This window comes from Somniosus microcephalus, chromosome 24 (genome assembly GCF_052327205.1).
Source record: "Somniosus microcephalus isolate GS21.2 chromosome 24, FLI_Smic_1.0, whole genome shotgun sequence".
Taxonomy (NCBI): domain Eukaryota; kingdom Metazoa; phylum Chordata; class Chondrichthyes; order Squaliformes; family Somniosidae; genus Somniosus; species Somniosus microcephalus.
In genome coordinates, this window is record NC_141010.1 from 34,137,669 (window position 1) to 34,157,623 (window position 19,955).

The 19,955-nt window shown below is 45.4% G+C and overlaps 1 long non-coding RNA gene across 1 annotated transcript in view; it reads right to left on the reverse strand.

Annotated features, from left to right (window-relative positions):
- The window catches only part of LOC147101210 (uncharacterized), a 52,276-nt gene extending 34,088 nt beyond the window's left edge, over positions 1-18,188 (reverse strand). The window contains exon 1 of the long non-coding RNA XR_015073459.1: positions 17,978-18,188. This is a non-coding gene — a long non-coding RNA (uncharacterized LOC147101210). The remainder of the gene's footprint in view (positions 1-17,977) is intronic.
- Between the last annotated feature and the right edge of the window lie 1,767 nt (positions 18,189-19,955).

Consider the following 19,955-nt stretch of genomic DNA (forward strand, 5'->3'; position numbering starts at 1 on the left):
AACTGGGTATAATTGTAGGCCCACCGGTAGCCAAGCTCTCTCTCTTGCCTCTCTGGCTTGCTTCTCGACTCTCATGCCCTGGCCTTGTGGCGGGCTCTCTTCTCGCTCCCCGCGCCGCTCAACACCAAAGACGCCCATTACTACACCGAGGGCCGAACACGGGAGGAGAACGAGACCCGATTCGAAAAGACACAGGACATACAGGGCCACAAATGGGCAGACGAGACGAGACGAAGAAAACGGTAAACCAGTAAAGGCAGAGAAGGTCATTGGAAAGACACATTGGGGGACAAATGGCCTAGTTATAAGCTGGCGTTTGCTGAATAAGTTGGCGTTTGAAGCATGGATAGCAGCGTCAATGAAGAATAAGTTGGCGTTCAAAGCATGGGTAGTAAAAGCATATTGACAATATAAACCGCCAACCGAGCCCCAACCGTTATAAAATCCGTCAGCAACCAAACCGCCCGAGGAAGAAGAAGACCCATCGCGACTCGACGAAGACATTAACTGAGGAAAAGGAGGGTGCTTCGCACAAACAACTCCATCGCCGCGCCCTGTAATTATTAATAATAATTCAACTTTATTGTCATTGCACAAGTACATGAACAATGAAATGTGATCTTGCAAGCTCCCATGACTGGGAGAAGCAAAGCTGCTGCATCAGTGCGCGCCGCCATTCCATTTCCACCATTCCGACAATCTTCAGCCCACCGCCCAGGCCTGCTCACCAGCCGCTCCTCCCGTGGCTCCTTCCATGACCTTCGCACCAACCGCCCCTCCTCGGGGCTCCTTCCGTGACCTTCTGCACCTGGTCTTCCCTGATGGTCACCCCTCCAGGTACTAACCAGGCCTGGCTCTGCTTAGCTTCCAAGCCTTGCCAGTGACACTGTCCCTAGTCCCAGGAACAGTGGCAACAACATACCCCAAAGGACAGCAAGAGTGGACCCCAAAACTCACAACTGTTAAAAAGTCAACAGGTTTCGAATTGGTGAGCATAAATCCCTGGCCTCTCATAGCTTAATCTAGCTAGGTATAGGGGGTGGGATAAGGATAGGGGGATTTTAATGTGTTTGTTCCCTCGATGTGCCGGGTGTTCCCCATTGCCAAATAAGTGTATTATTTTTATATGCCTGTAATCATCTTAGTAATTCTCAGTACTGTGATCTTGTTTTGCCTTTAATAAAAATTACGGTTTTCTTGCACCAAACCACTTGTCTACTCGTTTTTCTGTATCGCTGCCTGTACCTAAGTCCAGTGTCTAGAACCCAGGGGGTGTGGGAGCGATTCGAACCGCTCAGAGACAATCAGGGGCAGAGCTGACTGGGCACACGCCAAACCCCCTACAGAAATGGCGACAACGGCAGGACACCGGCAACAGGAGTGCGATACAGTAGACAATGGTTCGGAAGAGCAAACCATGATGGAGGAAAGGATTTCTGATTATGTGTTTAGTAAGGTGAATATCACAAAGAAGTGGATCACCACTCTGTTAAAGGCTGGGCGTCCGGTAGATGCCGCAGCTAAGTGGACAGAAGGAAAGGAGCACAAGAAGTCCCTAGAGAAGGCAGTCTGGCTGATGTGCTTCAAAAAGCAGGTCCAGCTTTTGGACAGGCTCGTTGCGGTACAGGCAGCCGAGATAAAGGAGTCAGCCCTGGAGATCCAGGACAAGGCTCTAGCAGGGGAGAAGTTACTGGTAGCATTGCAGGCCCTGAATCAGGAAAGGGTTCAGTTAATGGGAGAACATAAGGCCAGGTTGGAATACCTACAGTGCCAAGTCACCGACGCCAAGGGTAACGAGTTGAGGTTACGGGAAAAGAACGCCCGCCTAGCGAGACAAGTAAGGGAGCAGGAGGAGAAGGTAAAGGAAGTAAAGGCAGCTTACAAGTTAGCGAGCGAACAGGGGTTTGAAGACGCAGATCATGGCCCCTGCAAGAAACAGATAGAAAATCTGAGCCTGGCCCTAAGGAAGGCAAAGGGCATGGTGTGCCTCATAAGCCCGAAGGCAGGCCAGGCGGATTTCACAGGGAACGAGGGGAGAACGGTTCAAACACCACAGGTAGTGTCAAGGGGCGACCCAGTTGAGGAACAGGAGGTCCCGCGACCACCACCCGTAGCGCCAGGTTTTAGCGAGGTCTGACCGCAAGGGGGGGTGCAGTCAGGGGCAGAGCTGACTGGGCACACGCCAAACCGCCTACAGGGTGTTGCTTAAGAATAGTTGATCATTAAACATTGATCAGCCTAAAGGAATTAGAACATTGATTAAGTCTTTGAACGTGACATGCACTCCATGTTGTCTTGCAAGTCACTTATACCAAGATTGGGAGGGAGAAAACTTTCCTATGTAATTGCACCTTCTTTAGGTTAATGTTAGCAGATTTTTTCATTACCTTTTTTGGATCAGCTGAATAAAACATGTTTATTGTGACAAACCTGTATATTGTTTCAGCTATTGGTTAAATTGTAAACCCATCAACGATTGATCCTGCCCTGAGACACACCTTCTACCACTGAGAGAGTGCGTAGATGGTCTGCTCCAAGACCATCACCATTACTGCTCAACATCAGTAGCTAGGACATCTTGTTATATTTCACTCTCAATTTCAGGGAGGTATCTCTCTGCAAATTGTGGCTTGCATACGGACATATGGCAAGTGAGTGGAGCAGGACATTGAAGCTATATCCTCCCGCTGTGCATGTCCATGTTCTATTATTACATTTGTTTCCTTGTAGTGTTGAAATCGGAAAAACTGCAACTGGGAAAAACATGGAGCATTACTTACCTTTGGATCTGTGTTCAGGAAAGTGAACCCCAGAGGTCCCTATTAGCAACTGAAGGCTCAGATCTTAATTGGTATTTAATCCACCAATACAGCATGGGAACTAAATAACATGACTATTTTTTATCCTGTGAGGGACTAATTAGATGTTACTCCACTAAGGTCACCTGTTCCTCCATAAATAACTTCCATTGAATGCAGGTCGAAGGGAGACCGAATAGAAAGTTAGAGCTCTTTTTTCCACAGGGCTCAGTACTAGGTCCCTTGCTTTTTGTGGTATATATCAATGATTTAGACTTGAATGTAAGGGGTATGATTAAGAAGTTTGCAGATGATATTAAAATCGGTTGTGTGGTTGATAATGAAGAAGAAAGCTGTAGACTGCAGGAAGATATCAATGAACTGGTCAGGTGGGCAGAGCAGTGGCAAATGGAATTCAATCCGGAGAAGTGTGAGGTAATACATTTGGGGAGGGCTAACAAGGCAAGGGAATACACATTAAATGGTAGGACACTGAGGAGTGTAGCGGAACAAAGGGACCTTGGAGTACAAGTCCACAGATCCATGAAGGCAGCAGGCCAAATAGATAAGGTGGTTAAGAAGGCATATGGAATACTTGTATTCTATGCCTCGGCTAATAAAGGCAAGAGCAGGGGGGTTATGCTTGAACTGTATAAAACATTAGTTAGGACACAGCTAGAGTACTGCGTGCAGTTCTGGTCACCACATTACAGGAAAGATGTGATTACACTGGAGAGGGTACAGAGAAGATTTACGAGGATGCTGCCTGGGCTGGGGAATTTTAGCTACAAGGAAAGATTGAATAGGCTGGGTTTTTTTTCTTTGGAACAGAGGAGGCTGAGGGGAGACCTTATTGAGGTGTATAAAAATATAAGGGGCCTAGATAAAGTGGATAGAAAGGACCTATTTCCCTTAGCAGATAGGTCAACATCCAAGGGGCACAGATTTAAAGTAATTGGTGGCAGGTTTAGAGGGAATTTGAGGGGAAATTTCTTCACCCAGAGGGTAGTGGGAGTCTGGAACTCACTGCCTGAAAGGGTGGTAGAGGCAGGAACCCTCACCACATTTAAAAAGTGCTTGGATGTGCACTTGAACTGCCGTAACCCCAAGAGCTGGAAAGTGGGATTAGGCTGGAAAGCTCTTTGTCAGCCGGCGCAGACCCGATGGGCTGAAATGGCCTCCTTCCGTGCTGTAAATTGCTATGATTCACTTTGCTAAGAAGTCTGGCTCGCGATCAGTGATCCGTAAATCTCTCTTGATTAGAAACAAACCAGGTTTATAAAAGTTGTTTTTCAAACTGCTATTTGGATTTTCTTGATCAATTCATATATTGTCAAGCAATTACCTTTTTTTTCTCTCTCAAGAGTTGACAACAGCAATCTCATTATTAGTTGATATTTTTGGATGGGTCTAAGAGAACATAAATGCTACAATTATGACTTCAACTGTATATTAGTAATTGGACCCAGTTAAATGTAATTAGCTCTTCGTGCAAACTATTTTTCTGATTAAATGTATCTTGGCAGTGGCGGGGGAAGGAAAGAAAAGAAAATCCAGAGCCGGATAGAAAGAAATCAAACCAGTGGGGCTGGATTGTACAAAATATACAGAACTCCTTAGAAAGGCTTTTCATGTGGTAATGATCTAATTAGCAATCCTAATAGAAAATGCCCAGTTATGCCTGCTGTGTGCAAATACAACATGCACTTGTATTCCAGATGAGACCAGAGTGCAAAATGAGTCCAGGTGTGTGTGCAGTGTTGTTTAGCAATTCTATTCAATGGATGCTTATAGCTAGAATTGATTGCCTCATCTCTGAAACTGATGTGTAGATTCAGTAGCAATACCCCTACTATTTCATTTGGGTAAGCAGAACAGAAGTAGGAGTGTTTCACTATTTAAAATGTCTTCAAAGCTGAGAAACCCCTTCTAACTCAGTATTTTTTTTTTGCACTGAGGCCTTTTGGAGTATTCCAGTGCATTGAGACATAAGTAAGCCTGATCCATACTCACACGGAGTCAGGAGATGGGCTCTGTTTGATCTTTATGGGGACTTACTGTAAATATTTCTTGATTATCTTTCTCAAATTATATGTATTGGTCTCCTACGGTGTTGCACATGGGACATTTAAGATAAAATGTAGTCTTTGGGTGAAGTGGAGTTAGAGGGTGGGGGGATAACTGAACAAAGGTGTGCAAATGTAATACTCTTCATTTGAAAGTCCTATTCCGATTTTTATATTATTTGTAATCATATAGTGAAATTTACTGCAGTTTGGGAAACAGGCTTGTTTTTCTTTGACAGCACCTCCCAAACCCACGACCTCTTTGACAGCACCTCCCAAACCCACGACCTCTACCACCTAGAAGGACAAGGGCAGCAGGCGCATGGGAACACCGTCACCTCCAAGTTACATATCATCCTGACTTGGAAATATATCGTTGTTGGGTCAAAATCCTGGAACTCCCTCCCTAACAGCACTGTGGGAGTACCTTCAACGCACGAACTGCAGCAGTTCAAAAAAGGCAGCTCACCATCAACTTCTCAAGGGCAATTAGGGATGGGCAATAAATGCTGGCCTTGCCAGCGATGCCCACATCCCATGAACGAATAAAAAAACAGAAGTAGAGCTGTTTGGAGCAGAAGAGTTTCTCTGCAGTAGAAGCTGGGAGATGGAGAACTGAGGTGCTACAGTGCCAGTAGTGGTGGCAGAGTGTAATTACAGTGTGACAAGCTTACATATGTAGTTTCTGTTATAGATGTAGATGTAGGAATTTATAATAGAAGAGAACAGGAAGTAAGGTTTTGTAGACTGGAAGTGTGTACAGATGCATGATTAATATATACTGTAGATTGATCTCACACAGTGGCAGCATGGATATGGAATTGACTAAGTGATAGGAAACAGAGTGTAGTGGTGAACGGTTGATTTTCAGACTGGAGGAAGGTATACAGTGGTGTTTCCTAGGGCTTGGTTCTAGGACCACGGCTTTTCTTGATGTATATTAATGACTTGGATGTGGGTGTACAGGGCACAATTTCAAAATTTGCAGATAACACAAAACTTGGAAGTATAGTGAACAGTGAGAAGGAGAGTGATATACTTCAGGAAGACATAGACAGGCTAGTGAAATGGGCAGACATGTGGCAGATGAAATTTAATGCAGAAAAGTGTGAAGTGATACATTTTGCTAGAAAGAATGAGGAGAGGACATATAAACTAAATGGTACAATCCTCAAGGAGGTGCACGAACAGAGAGACCTGGGGGTATGTTTGCACAAATCGTTGAAGATGGCAGGGCCAGTTCCTTTTAATTGTCCGGGAACCTCGCAGGGTGGGCTTAACAAGCCAAATCAACATATAAAATCACTTGGAGAGAGCAGGCTGCAGTAGGCAGCAGACTGGGACCGCAACACCGACCCTGGCCGCCCTGGACCTGCCGCGGTCGGCACAATCGCGGCCATAAAGTACAAAAGTGTGGAAATTATGATGAACCTGTATAAAACACGAGTTTGTGTAGTGCATGTACCTTTAAGAGAGAACTACTTTTACTGCTCCTGTATACTGTAGTACCGGCAGTGACCACACCTGTATATAAGCCTTGAGCATGCCTCTGTACTGTTAGTCTTTAGACTACCCTCCTCCAGTAAACACCTGTTGATTGTTAATTTACAGCCTCCGTCTAGTTATTGGAAAACATCATACTTTAAGAATCAACGGATTCAATAGTGGCGATGAGGTCGATTCGAATCTACCTGCAACTCTGCATTTCCTTTCAAGGATTCACTCCGGGAAGACGGTGGAAGAAAGTCGAGGCCAGAAGCACGGGCGTCGACCACGAGCAACCGCCCAGTCATCTGGCAGAGAGTGAACATCGCAGGGGAGGCTGTTGAGGGCTGGGCTTGGTTCTCCAGCCACGACGATCCAGCAACAGACTGGCAACAGGTACAGCGCAGACCCTTCCCGGACAGCGGCGGCTGGAGCCGACCACGGGGTAAGAGAGAGGGTGAAGCGCACAGGGTGCAGCCGGGGGGGTTGAAGACTGAGCGGCGTCGACGGAAAACAAAAAGAGAGAGTGGGTAAAGCACAGGAGAATGCGCAGAGCGCAGCCAGGGCTCAAGGGCTGAACAGCATCCGTGGAAAAAAAAAAAGAAGGAAGCGCAGGAGACGCCATTGAGCCGCGGAGAAGAAGGGAGAGCACGGGAGACGCCATTTTAGAAGCCGCAGCGGAGAAGAGGGGCGAGCGCGGGAAGAAAGGAAAGCGCGGGAGACGCCATTTTGTGCCAGCGGAGAAGAAGGGAGAGCGCGGAAGACGCCATTTTAGACAGTTTAATCACACCCAGGGATGTCGAAGAGTGGCAGTATCACTGCGTTCGACAATGAAGTCGAAGATTGGGCGACATATGTGGAACGCATTGAGGTGTACTGCAAGGCGAATGAAGAGCCAGATGCTAGGAAAGAACTGGTTTTGTTAAATTCCATGGGTGTAAAAACTTATGGCTTACTGCAAAACCTAATAACCCCAGAGAAGCCAGTGGATAAGAACTTCGAAAGCATAGTGGAAATCCTACAGGATCACTTAAACCCCACACCGCTGCTGATAGCAGAAAGATTTAAGTTCCACAAAAGGAACCAGCATAAGGACGAAAGTAATGCTGAGTACTTAACGGAACTGCGCAAGCTATCGAAACACTGCCAGTTTGGATTGGGACTAGCAGATACGTTAAGGGACAAGTTTGTGTGTGGGCTTCAAAGTGAAGGAACCCAGAAAAGGCTTCTATCAGAAAAGGATCTTACGCTGGACAAGGCTTTCAGCATGGCAGTATCACACGAAGCAGCCACACGGGGCGCTGCAGAGATACAACGGAGACTGCAAGAATATGGCACCAATGAAATGTCATATGGAGCAGGGAAGTGTTATCGCTGCGGCAGAACAACACACGACCAAAAGGATTGTTGGTTCAAGGACCAAGTGTGCAGACAGTGTGGAAAAGCAGGACACATAGCAAGAGTCCGCAGGTCAGGGAAGAAAACCAGCAGCAAGAAATCTCCACAGGAGAAGTACAAAATGGTACATAAGGTGATGGACAGTAGTTCAGACGAACAGAAAAGTGATACAGACTCCGGAAGCAAGGAGCTGGGTTGTCTGAAACTACATAAGGTAATCAAAATGGAGGATCACCAGACTATCTGGGTCACGCTCAAGATAGACGGAGTCCAAGTGGAAATGGAATTGGACACAGGATCAGCCTTAACAGTCATAAACCAAAGGGACTACAAGCGGCTATTCTCACATATACCCTTGAAAGCTACAGAGATTGTCTTGAAGACGTACACGGGGCAAAAAGTCTACCCCAAAGGAAAAATAAGGGTGAACGTGATATACAAAGGCCAGGAAATACCCAAAATGGACCTGTATGTATTGCCAGATGGAGGACCACCACTACTAGGACGTGAATGGATCCGGAAGATACAATTAGATTGGCATTCCATACAGGCACTGAAGGTTGAGGCCAAAAAGGATGACGACATCACACCTGGATGACTGTCAAAAATGCTAACTGACGCACAAGAAATGTTCCAGGAGGGACTCGGAACACTAAAAGGCATAACAGCGATGATTAAAATAGAGGAAAATGCAAGCCCAAAGTTTTTTAAGGCCAGACCGGTGCCTTATGCGATCCGACCAGCCGTCGAAGCAGAGCTGGAAGGGTTGGAACGTTCAGGAGTACTGTCCAAAGTGGACTGGAACGAGTGGGCTACACCCATCGTTCCTGTAATAAAGAGGACGCTGAGTAATACGCCTGGGGAACCAAAGAAGGTCCGCATCTGTGGGGATTTTAAGGTGACAGCGAACCCAGTCCTTCACACGGTACAATATCCACTTCCACGGATTGAGGATATTTTCGCCTCGCTATCTGGAGGTAAACGCTTTACCAAGATTGATCTGGCCCAGGCGTACCTGCAAATGGAGGTGGAAGAAGCCTCGAAACAATACCTCACGATCAACACTCATAAAGGTCTCTACCAATACAACCGGCTGGTGTTCGGGGTAGCATCGGCTCCGGCTATTTGGCAAAGGGCAATGGATCAAGTCCTGCAAGGGATTCCAGGGACCCAGTGTTATTTGGTCGACATCCTGTTCACGGGCGAAAATGACAGTGATCACCTCGCCAACCTGGAGAAGGTGCTCACTAGATTAAAGGAATATGGACTACGAGCTAATCGCCACAATTGCGAGTTTTTCCAGAAGCAGATCTCGTATTGTGGCCACGTTATTGATGAAGAGGGGTTACATAAGTCCCCTGGAAAGATTGAGGCAGTCGTCAAGGCTCCAGCACCGGAAAATGTGTCACAACAGAGGTCGTTCCTCGGGCTGGTGAACTACTACCATAAGTTCTTACCAAATTTGTCTACAGTATTACACCCACTGAACACCCTACTGCAAACGGGGGTACCATGGAAGTGGAATGACGAATGTAAACGAGCTTTCCAGAAGTGCAAAGAATTGATCACATCAAAAGAGGTGTTGGCCCATTTCAACCCAGCACTACCAATTCGCTTGGCGTGTGATGCATCACCCTATGGTATTGGAGCAGTGCTGTCGCACAAATTCCCAGACGGGTTGGAGAGGCCAGTAGCCTTTGCGTCTCAGTCACTAACCTCAGCCGAGCGCAACTACACCCAGATTGACAGGGAGGCCCTCAGCCTAGTATGGGGAGTAAAAAAATTCAACCACTATCTGCATGGGCAGAAGTTCATCTTGCTGGCTGACCACCAACCACTTGTTTCCATCTTTAATCCAAAGAAGAGCGTTCCGGTGATGACTGCACAACGGCTACAAAGATGGTCCCTTTTTCTAGGGGCGAACCAATATGAAATAGAGTATAAGGGCATGAAACAGCATGGAAACGCTGATGGGCTATCATGCCTGCCACTGCCTACTGTGGAGGAAGCACCAGCAGTGGACCCTATCGAAATATTTTATTCGTCGATAATTGAACGATTGCCAGTAACTAACGCGGATATAGAGAAGGAGACCCGCAATGATCCGACACTATCTCGGGTATATGATTTGATGGTGAAGGGATGGCCAACACATGGCGACTCACTGTTGCCAGCATTCTCATCCAGAAGAGAACAGCTGTCAGTATGCCAGGGGACAGTGATGTGTGGATCCCGAGTGGTAATTCCACCCAAGTTAAGGGAGAGAGTGCTCAATGAGCTTCACGAAGGCCATCTGGGAGGGGTGAAAATGAAAAGCCTTGCCAGGGCTTATGTGTGGTGGCCGGGGATCGATCAACAAATCGAGGACCTAACAAAGAGCTGCTCAGGATGCCAGAAGGTCCAAAATGCACCACCACATGCCCCTCTACACCCATGGGAGTGGCCCTCCTCTCCATGGCAACGGGTGCATATTGATTTTGCTGGTCCATTCATGGACTCAATGTTCTTAATAGCAGTGGATGCGCACTTGAAATGGCCTGAGGTGATCAAAATGTCCTCCACCACTACAGAGAAAACGATTGCAGTCCTACGGACCATTTTTGCCAGGAACGGCTTGCCAGAGCAGATTTGCTCTGATAACGGACCACAGTTTGTGTCCGAAGAGTTTCGAAAATTTATGAAAAGGAATGGGGTAAGGCATTACACATCCGCCCCGTATCATCCAGCCACAAATGGATTGGCTGAGAGGTTCGTACAAACCTTTAAAAAGGCGATAAGGGCCATGTGTGATGATGAAATTCCACTACAGCATAAGGTGGACAATTTCCTGTTAGCCTACAGAAATGCGACACATGCAGTTACCAACCAGACCCCGGCCATGATGTTCTTTAACCGAAGGTTGAGATCTCGTCTGGATTTGCTCAGACCAAATGTGCGAAGGAATGTTGAGGATAAGCAATTCCAGCACATTAATGAGAAGCCGACAAGGAGCTTCAATGTAGGACAACCAGTCTTGGCCCGCGACTACCGAACAGAGAAATGGCAACCCGGAACGATTTGCACACGGCAGGGGCCACTAATGTACACAGTGGATGTCGGGGAGAACATTGTGAGACGCCACGTCGACCAGATCCTAGCGTCACAGGAACGAGTCAACCCCATGTCTCGCGTACCTGGGGATGAACCCGACATACCGGTAGCATCTACCCCAGAAACAGTAGCAGCGGAAACTGATGAACTAACCGATGAAAGGGAGCCAGAATCGCCTCCGCACCAAGAACAAGAACCTCAGGAAAGGCGCTATCCAGAAAGGATCAGGAAGCCGCCCCAAGACTGAATCTATAAATGGACTATTTCAGTTTAATGTGCATGTTAAAGTGTTAACTGTTATTTGAATGTTATGGGTACTGTTAATCTAAAAAGGGAGGAATTGTAGTGTATGTACCTTTAAGAGAGAACTACTTTTACTGTTCCTGTATACTGTAGTACCGGCAGTGACCACACCTGTATATAAGCCTTGAGCATGCCTCTGTACTGTTAGTCTTTAGACTACCCTCCTCCAGTAAACACCTGTTGATTGTTAATTTACAGCCTCCGTCTAGTTATTGGAAAACATCATACTTTAAGAATCAACGGATTCAATAGTTTGGCCCCAACTGGAGTACTGTGTCCCATTCTGTGCACCACACTTTAGGAAGGGTGTGAAGGCCTTAGAGAGCGTGCAGAAAACATTTACGAGAATGATTCCAGGAATGCGGGACTTCAGTTACATTGAAAGACTGGAGAAGCTGGGGTTGTTCTTCTTGGAGCAGAGAAGATTGAGAGGAGATTTGATAAAGGCATTCAAAGTCATGAGGGGTCTGGACAGAGTAGATAGAGGGAGACTGTTCCCAATGGCAGAAGGGGCGAGAACCTGAGAACACAGATTTAAGGTAATTGGCAAAAGGACCAAAGGCGACGTAAGAAAAATCTTTTTTACGCAAAGAGTAGTTAAGATCTGGAATGTACAGCCTGAAAGGGTGGTGGAGGCAGACTCAATCACGGCTTTCAAAAGGGAGTTGGCTAAGTAACTGAAGGAAAGAAATTTGCAGGGCAATGGGGAAAGGGCGGGGGAGTGGGAGTAGCCGAAGTGCTCTTGCAGAGAGCCGACACGGGCTCGACGGGCCGAATGGCCTTCTTCCGTGCTGTAACCATTCTATGAAATGCTGTATTTAATACATGGCTGTGTCAGACATAAATACAGATTTCTGTGTCATGCTTAAAAGTATAAGAAAAGCCAGTTTGACTTCTAAATGGTGTTAGCAGCTGCTTCAGTCAACCAGCCTCCAACTAACTGACTGGAGCAGTGAAAATACCTTCTTAGTGATTTGGAAATGTATGAGACCTCTAATTGATCTGAGGCTCTTCTGAGATGTGTATTTCTGATTTGATTAATGCAGAACAATTTCACTTTATCGTCTTCAAGATTCACTTCAATTACACACAACCACCCTTTAGCAGCAGAATAATACTCTGTGTTGTTACATGGTATAATGTCCCTGTCCTTACAAAACAACACATCGCTTTATCTGACTTGTTAAAAGCAGTTTCGTGGGAGGCCTGCTAGTTTTTTGTTTAAAAATACACAAATTATGTTAGTATAGCACACGTTGTAAACTCTCATGCAATTTAAATAATGACAGTACAGTACCTTTACAATTCAGCCTAGTGGCCTGCACACTGCCGTCACAATATAGGGCAACACCATTTTATGATGCCACAAGTGGGAAAGTTCTATACAACATGTTTTTTCTCAGGCCGACTCTCAGCAGTTTTAAAGCATAAAATAGGACAGGAAGGGATGTTGCAGAGATGCTAAATGGATTCATATCTCCCTTTATAACACTCAGGATTATGTGACTATTCTGAAGTGTGCAGTTCCCCAATGAACAGAATTTTTGTTTATTTATGGAAAACGGCAAAAAAGAATCCACTACAAGAAAGGATGAAACAAAATACAAAATTTACTAAGTTAATTTCCAAAGTGTAAAACTAAAAGCAGCTATAGTTAGCGAGGGGTTAATTAGGTTATGCATTTACACATACGTAGTTACATAGTATTTACAGCACAGAAACAGGCCATTCGGCCCAACTGGTCCATGCTGGTGTTTATGCTCGACACGAGCCTCCTCCCACCCCTCTTCATCTCACCCAAGCAATATATCCTTCTATTCCTTTCTCCCTCGTGTGTTTATCCAGCTTCCCCTTAAGTGTATCTATGCGATTCGCCTCAACTCTGCGTTTTCACTGTATGGTCTACGCTGCAAAAGGGTTGAACTGCTATTCCCTAATTAGTTCTCTGATAGGAGCATATTGGCCCAGAATCTATTTTCTTAGTTAAAATCTAAAATGGCCAACCTACGTCACATAACCCTATATTCTAGGTGTAATCTTTGACTGTTTTTTGTGAGATTGTTATCAGAAGGTGTGACAGTCATCCGATTAGCAGATGCTGAGGTATTAAACTAGCTACAGTTCTAGACTGGAAACGTTTACAAAAGGAAGTATTTGCTAGACTGAGTTCTTTTTGAAAAGACTTAAACCCTTTGTTACTAATATACTTGTGCTGTATATTATTTGCCTGATATCCTTGCTGTCAAATATTATTTGTAAATAAATTTGCTTATAGATGTTTTAGTTTGAAGAACATAGGAACATAAGAAATAGGAGCAGGAGTAGGCCAATCGGCCCCTCAAGCCTGCTCCACCATTCAATAAGATCATGGCTGATCTGATCCTAACCTCAAATCTACTATCACTCTACATCCCTCCCGAACCCATGTGATCTCCTGGGAGAGGCGAAAAACCAGATAAAAAAACCCAATGGCCAATTTGGGAGAAAAAAAATCTGGGAAATTCCTCTCTGACCCATCTAGGCGATCGAAACTCGTCCAGGAGATCACTGTCCCTATATTTTCTACAGTACTTACCTTCTGTAAAAGGTGATCACCACCCCAGCCAGTAACAGGAATAAAACCATCTCCTGAAATCTAACACATAATTAGAACACAAGAAGTAGGAGCAGAACCAGGCTACACGGCCCCTGGGCCCGCTCCGTTACCCACAGGGCCATGACCGTTCCGAACATAGACTCATGTCCAATTTCCTGCCCGCTCCCTGTAACCCCTAATTCCCTTTACTTCTAAGAAACTGTCTATTTCTGTTATAAATGTATTTAATGATGTAGCTTCCACAGCTTTCTGGGGCAGCAAATTCCACAGACCTACTACCCTCTGAGTGAAGAAGTTTCTCCTCATCTCAGTTTTGAAAGAGCAGCCCCTTATTCTAAGATTATGCCCCCTAGTTCTAGTTTCACCCATCACTGGGAACATCCTCACCACATCCACCCGATCAAGCCCCTTCACAATCTTATATGTTTCAATAAGATCGCCTCTCATTCTTCTGAACTCCAATGAGTAGAGTCCCAATCTACTCAACCTCTCCTCATATGTCCACCCCCTCATCCCCGGGATTAACCGAGTGAACCTTCTTTGTACTGACTCGAGAGCAAGTATGTCTTTTCTTAAGTATGGACACCAAAACTGTATGCAGTATTCCAGGTGCAGTCTCACCAATACCTTGTACAACTGCAACAATACCTCCCTGTTTTTATATTCTTCCCCCTAGCAATAAAAGCCAACATTCCATTGGCCTTCTTGATCACTTGCTGCACCTGCATACTAACTTTTTGAGTTTCGTGCACCAGGACCCCCAGATCCCTTTGTACTACAGTACTTTCCAGTTTCTTGCCATTAAGATAATAACTTGCTCTATGATTTTTCCTGCCAAAGTGCATAACCTCACACTTTCCAGTATTGTATTCCATCTGCCAAATCTCTGCCCACTTACTTAGCCTGTCGATGTCCCTTTGCAGGTTTTTTATGTCCTCCTCACTCACTACTTTCCTTCCCATCTTTGTATCATCTGCAAACTTTGATATGTTGCACTCGGTCCCCCCTCCAAATCGTTAATATAGATTGTAAAGAGTTGGGGACCCAGCACTGACCCCTGTGGAACACCACTAGTTACTGATTGCCAGTCTGAGAACGAACCATTTATCCCAACTCTCTGCTTTCTGTTAGATAGCCAATCCTCCCCCCATGCCAGAATATTACCCCCAATCCCATGATTTTTTATCTTGAGCAATAATCTTTTGTGTGGCACCTTGTCAAATGCCTTTTGGAAGTCTAAATACACTATGTCCACTGGTTTCCCTTTATCCACCCTGTATGTTACTTCCTCAAAGAACTCAAGCAAATTTGTCAAACATGACTTCCCCTTCATAAAACCATACTGACTTTGTCCTATTAAATTATGTTTATCCAAATGTCCTGTTACTGTCTCCTTAATAATGGACTCTAAAATTTTACCAACCACAGATGTTAGGCTAACCGGTCTATAGTTTCCAGCCTTCTGCCTACTACCCTTTTTAAATAAGGGTGTTACATTAGCAGTTTTCCAATCTGCCGGGACCTTTGCTGAGTCCAGGGAGTTTTGGAAAATTATTACCAATGCATCCACAATCCCTACCACCACTTCCCTCAAGACCCTAGGATGTAAGCCATCAGGTCCAGGGGATTTATCCGCCTTGAGTCCCATTATTTTACCAAGTACCACTTCCTTAGTGATTTTAATCATATTTAGCTCCTCCCCCCCTAGAGCCCCCTGTTTGTCCAGTGTTGGGATATTCTTAGTGTCCTCTACCGTAAAGGCTGATACAAAATAATTGTTCAGCGTTTTTGCCATCTCCGTGTTTCCCACCATTAATTTCCCGGTCTCATCCTCTAAGGGACCAACATTTACTTTAGCCACCCTTTTTCTTTTTATATAACTATAGAAACTTTTGCTATCTGTTTTTATATTTTTTGCTAATTTACTTTCATAATCTATTTTCCCTTTCTTAATCAATCTTTTAGTTATTTTTTGCTGTCTTTTAAAGACTTCCCAATCTTCTATCCTCCCACTAGATTTGGCTACCTTATATGCCCTTGTTTTTAGTCGGATATTATCCTTAATTACTTTACTTAGCCATGGATGGCTATCTTTTCTTTTACACCCTTTTTTCCTCAGTGGAATATATATTTTTTGGAAGTTGTAAAATAACTCCTTAAATGTACACCACTGATCATGTACCGTCTTACCCTTTAATCTATTTTCCCAGTCCACTCTAATCAATTCCGCTCTCATACCTTCATAGTCTCCTTTATTCAAGCTCAGCACGCTTGTTTGAGATCCAACCTTCTCACCCTCTAATTGAATATGGAATTCAACCATGTTATGGTCACTCATTCCAAGGGGATCCTTTACTAGGACATTTTTAATTAATCCTGTCTCATTACACAGGACCAAATCTAAGGTTGCTTGCCCCCTGGTCGGTTCAGTTACATACTGCTCAAGAAACCCATCCCTAATACACTCAATGAACTAATCCTCAAGGCTGCCCTGCCCAATTTGATTTGTCCAGTTAATATGATAATTAAAATCCCCCATAATTATAGCTGTTCCCTTATTACAAGCCTCAACTATTTCCTGATTAATACTCTGTCCAACAGAGTTGCAACTGTTCGGAGGCCTATAGACTACGCCCACTAGTGTTTTTTTCCCCTTATTATTCCGTATCTCCACCCAAACTGTTTCACTATCCTGATCCTTTGACCCAATATCATTTCTCTGTATTACAGTGATTCCTTCCTTTATTAACATAGCCACCCCACCTCCCCTTCCTTCCTGCCTGTCCTTCCTGATTATTAAATAACCTGGTATATTTAATTCCCAGTCATGGTCACCCTGCAGCCATGTTTCTGTAATGGCCACAAGATCATACCCATATGTAGTTATTTGTGCCATTAACTCGTCCATTTTGTTACGAATGCTACGTGCATTCAGATAAAGAACTTTCAAATATGTTTTGTGACACTTAGTTCCTGCTTTTTCCCCTTTTACTACTTTACCTTTTACTCCATACCTTCTGTCCCTTCCTGACACGCTCTGTTTTTTAATTCCCCCACTGCTACCTAAGTCTATGACCTTCTCTGTAGTCATTTTTATTATTTGCTCTCTAGAAACCTCCCCCCCACTAATTAGTTTAAAGCCCTCTCTACAGCCCTAGTTATATGATTTGCCAGGATTCTAGTCCCAGCACTGGCCAAGTGAAGCCCATCCCAACGGAACAGCTCCCTCCTGTCCCAGTACTGGTGCCAGTGTCCCAAGATGCAAAAACCATTTTTCCCACACCAGTCTTGGAGCCACGCATTTAACTCTCTAATTTTATTTATCCTAGCCAAATTCGCTGGTGTACTCTCCATTTTTTTGAAAGACTGTAGACTTTGTAAGAATTCTACAAGTAAATTATTATAATTAGGGTTAGTTGGTACACCAGGGCTACATTCGTTCTATTGGGCAGGAAGCTAAAGATGTAACAAAAGGAGATGCGTGTAACAGAGCAATGGTGATGTGTCTGCACTATCACCGGTGGAGGCTCCCTTGTTTTTTATGCTCCTCAGCCCTGTACTATAACACACCACTGGCCAGGGACAAGGACAACACTGATGCTGCAATGCCCTCACTTTGGGGAAGCTCCTCTCTCATGTTGGAAGGGACTATACTTCCTCATGGACAAATGTAATTGGAAGCTATGTTGTGCCATACCATGTACGCTGACACTTCAGGTTCCCGGATTATGGTGCACCACCATCATCATCAGAGTGTTTGACAATATTGCTTTTTTTATGGATCAGTGATTAGTAAAATAATTTTCTTTTTAAAAAAAAAAGCAAAGCACTAGCAGAATTTATTTTCAGCAAATACTAAATGTAAAAATGTTCAACCCTCCTAGTTGAAGCTGTCACATTTAGTCACTGCTGGTAGCTTCAGTTAGTAGTGATACCATCTGGGTTTTTTTAACAAATGAAAATTGTAATCTGTGGGGGGGCAATTCGGTTGCTTTGCGCCTCCCGTTAGCGCCCAGCGCTAATGGGGCACAAAGCAACTAGCGCCCAGGCGCGGTGCTGCCAACGCCTCCCGCGAAATTCAGCGGGAGGTTAGCGGTGGCGCTAACCGTTAGCACCCCACGCCGCCGGCGATGAAGTCAGCGCCGTGCACAGCACCCCATTCGCGCCCTGGCCACGATCTTCGGTAGCGCCCCCTGACTTACCGCCTGACGTTATGTCCGAGAGGGTCAGGGGGGACCTACCTGCGGCCGGGGCGGCGCTATTTAAAGGCGAGGTGCCGGTCGGTCTTTTTTGTTGCTGGCCGCCTGTCTCCGCTGCCGTCCCCGGCCTCCTGACCCGCCCCCCGGGGAGTGGCGGCTGCGTTCCATGAGCCCGGCACTTCTCTTGCGTGCCGGGCACTTTTGCCGGCACTCAGAGCTCCGGTGGCCCAGCTGGGCCCCGGGTCACGCTGTGCAAGGCCCCTCCCCTTTAAGAAGGGGAGGAAGGCTTGCAATACCGTGGCACGTAGCACCGCGATATTCCCTCACAGTACCCCAAGAGGGAGGCGGGGCGCTTCCAGTAGCACCCCGCTTCCCTCTTGGGGCGCTACCACTCAATTTCAGCTGCTGGTGCGGTAATTTTTCCGGGGCGCTAAAAGTAGTGCCCCGGTGAAGTTAGCGCCCCAAAGGGGGCGCGACTCAATTTTTCCCCCCTTCAGTTTGGAGCGATCATTCTCACCGCTGACAGGCAGTCAGTGTGTGTGTGTGTGTATGCTCACATCCAGCAGGGGGTGCTGTGTAACAATCTAACGATAGGGTGTGAGGTACAATCAATAGCTTACACTGGTCACTATGACCTACATTCTCAACAGATGAAAATAACTTCATTTCATTTCATTTGACAGGTTGCCTCTTTCTACAGCACCAATTTCCATATATTAGAACAGTAATTATGTTTTGTTTTTAACTGTTTTGATAATATTTCTTTGGTCCCATGCTAAATTCTCCTGAAGCTGTAACATCTCAACATTTTTATTTATGAAAGAACCTATATTTCAATACTGCCTGATCCTGTCCTCGAAATGTTCCAAAATGCTTCATAATTAATGAATTACCTTTTGAAGAGTGGTCATTATTTTGTAGGCAAACGTGGCAGCCAATTTGTACACAGCAAGTTTCAAAAATGTTAAATGAAATAATAGTCATAGAGTCATAGAGTTATACAGCACAGAAAGAGGCCCTTTGGTCCATCGTGTCCGTGCCGGCCATCAGGCCCTGTCTATTCTAATCCCATTTTCCAGCACTTGGTCCGTAGTCTTGTATGCTATGGCGTTTCAAGTGCTCATCTAAATGCTTTTTGAATGTTGTGAGGGTTCCTGCCTCTACCACCCTTTCAGGCAGTGATGTACCAGTTCATTTGTTTTTGGCAGTGTTGGGTGAGAGAAGAAGTTTAGCCAGGACACCAGAAGAACTCTGAATTTCTTCAAATAGTCTCTCTTCTTAGGCAGTCCCTCGGAACCGAGGATGACTTGCTTCCACATTAAAAATGAGTTCGCAGGTGACTGATGTTGTGTCGGTACCTTTCTACCTAGACACAATTTAGGACTCAGAACTCAGAGATTCAAACATGAAGTGCTTTATTGGAAGGAAAGGAAGTTCTGGCAAGTTCCGAACAAAGAGAGCTAAAACTTAACAGAGAACACCCAACCATTTACCTCCTGTGACAGCGCCACCACAGGTGGGAGGAGAACACACAATACATAACATTTCCTCCCCTCTTAAATGGAAGGTCCACATTATTCCTCAACAGGTAAGTTACTTTCAATGCACTCAACGAACCTAGGGTAGAGGTAGACTGCCTCAAACCCTGACTTTACCCTAGGGTTTATTCTGCCCCAGTCTTGTGGGTAAGTCACTCACCCTACAGATCCAAGCGTCTTGGAGGCCGCCGCTCTCTGACAGGATACCGGCGGTCATCGCTGGCTTCCACAGCAGTAGGCATTGACACAGGCCTGGATGGAGAAGGTGCCTGTGTCAGTTGAAAGTCAGGAGCTTGCACAGGTGGAACCGTCTCTTTGACTTCCTGTGTTGGAGAAGAGCACTGTGGCAAAGGATGCTGGTTTGCGGTATCATCCGGAAACAGTTCAGGCCAACCAGCCGTTGGAGCCTCTGTGGCTGTCTCTGCTCCTAGCAACAGTTGATCTGTGTGTCTTCTCCAGATGACGTCCTCAGCAGTCTCAAC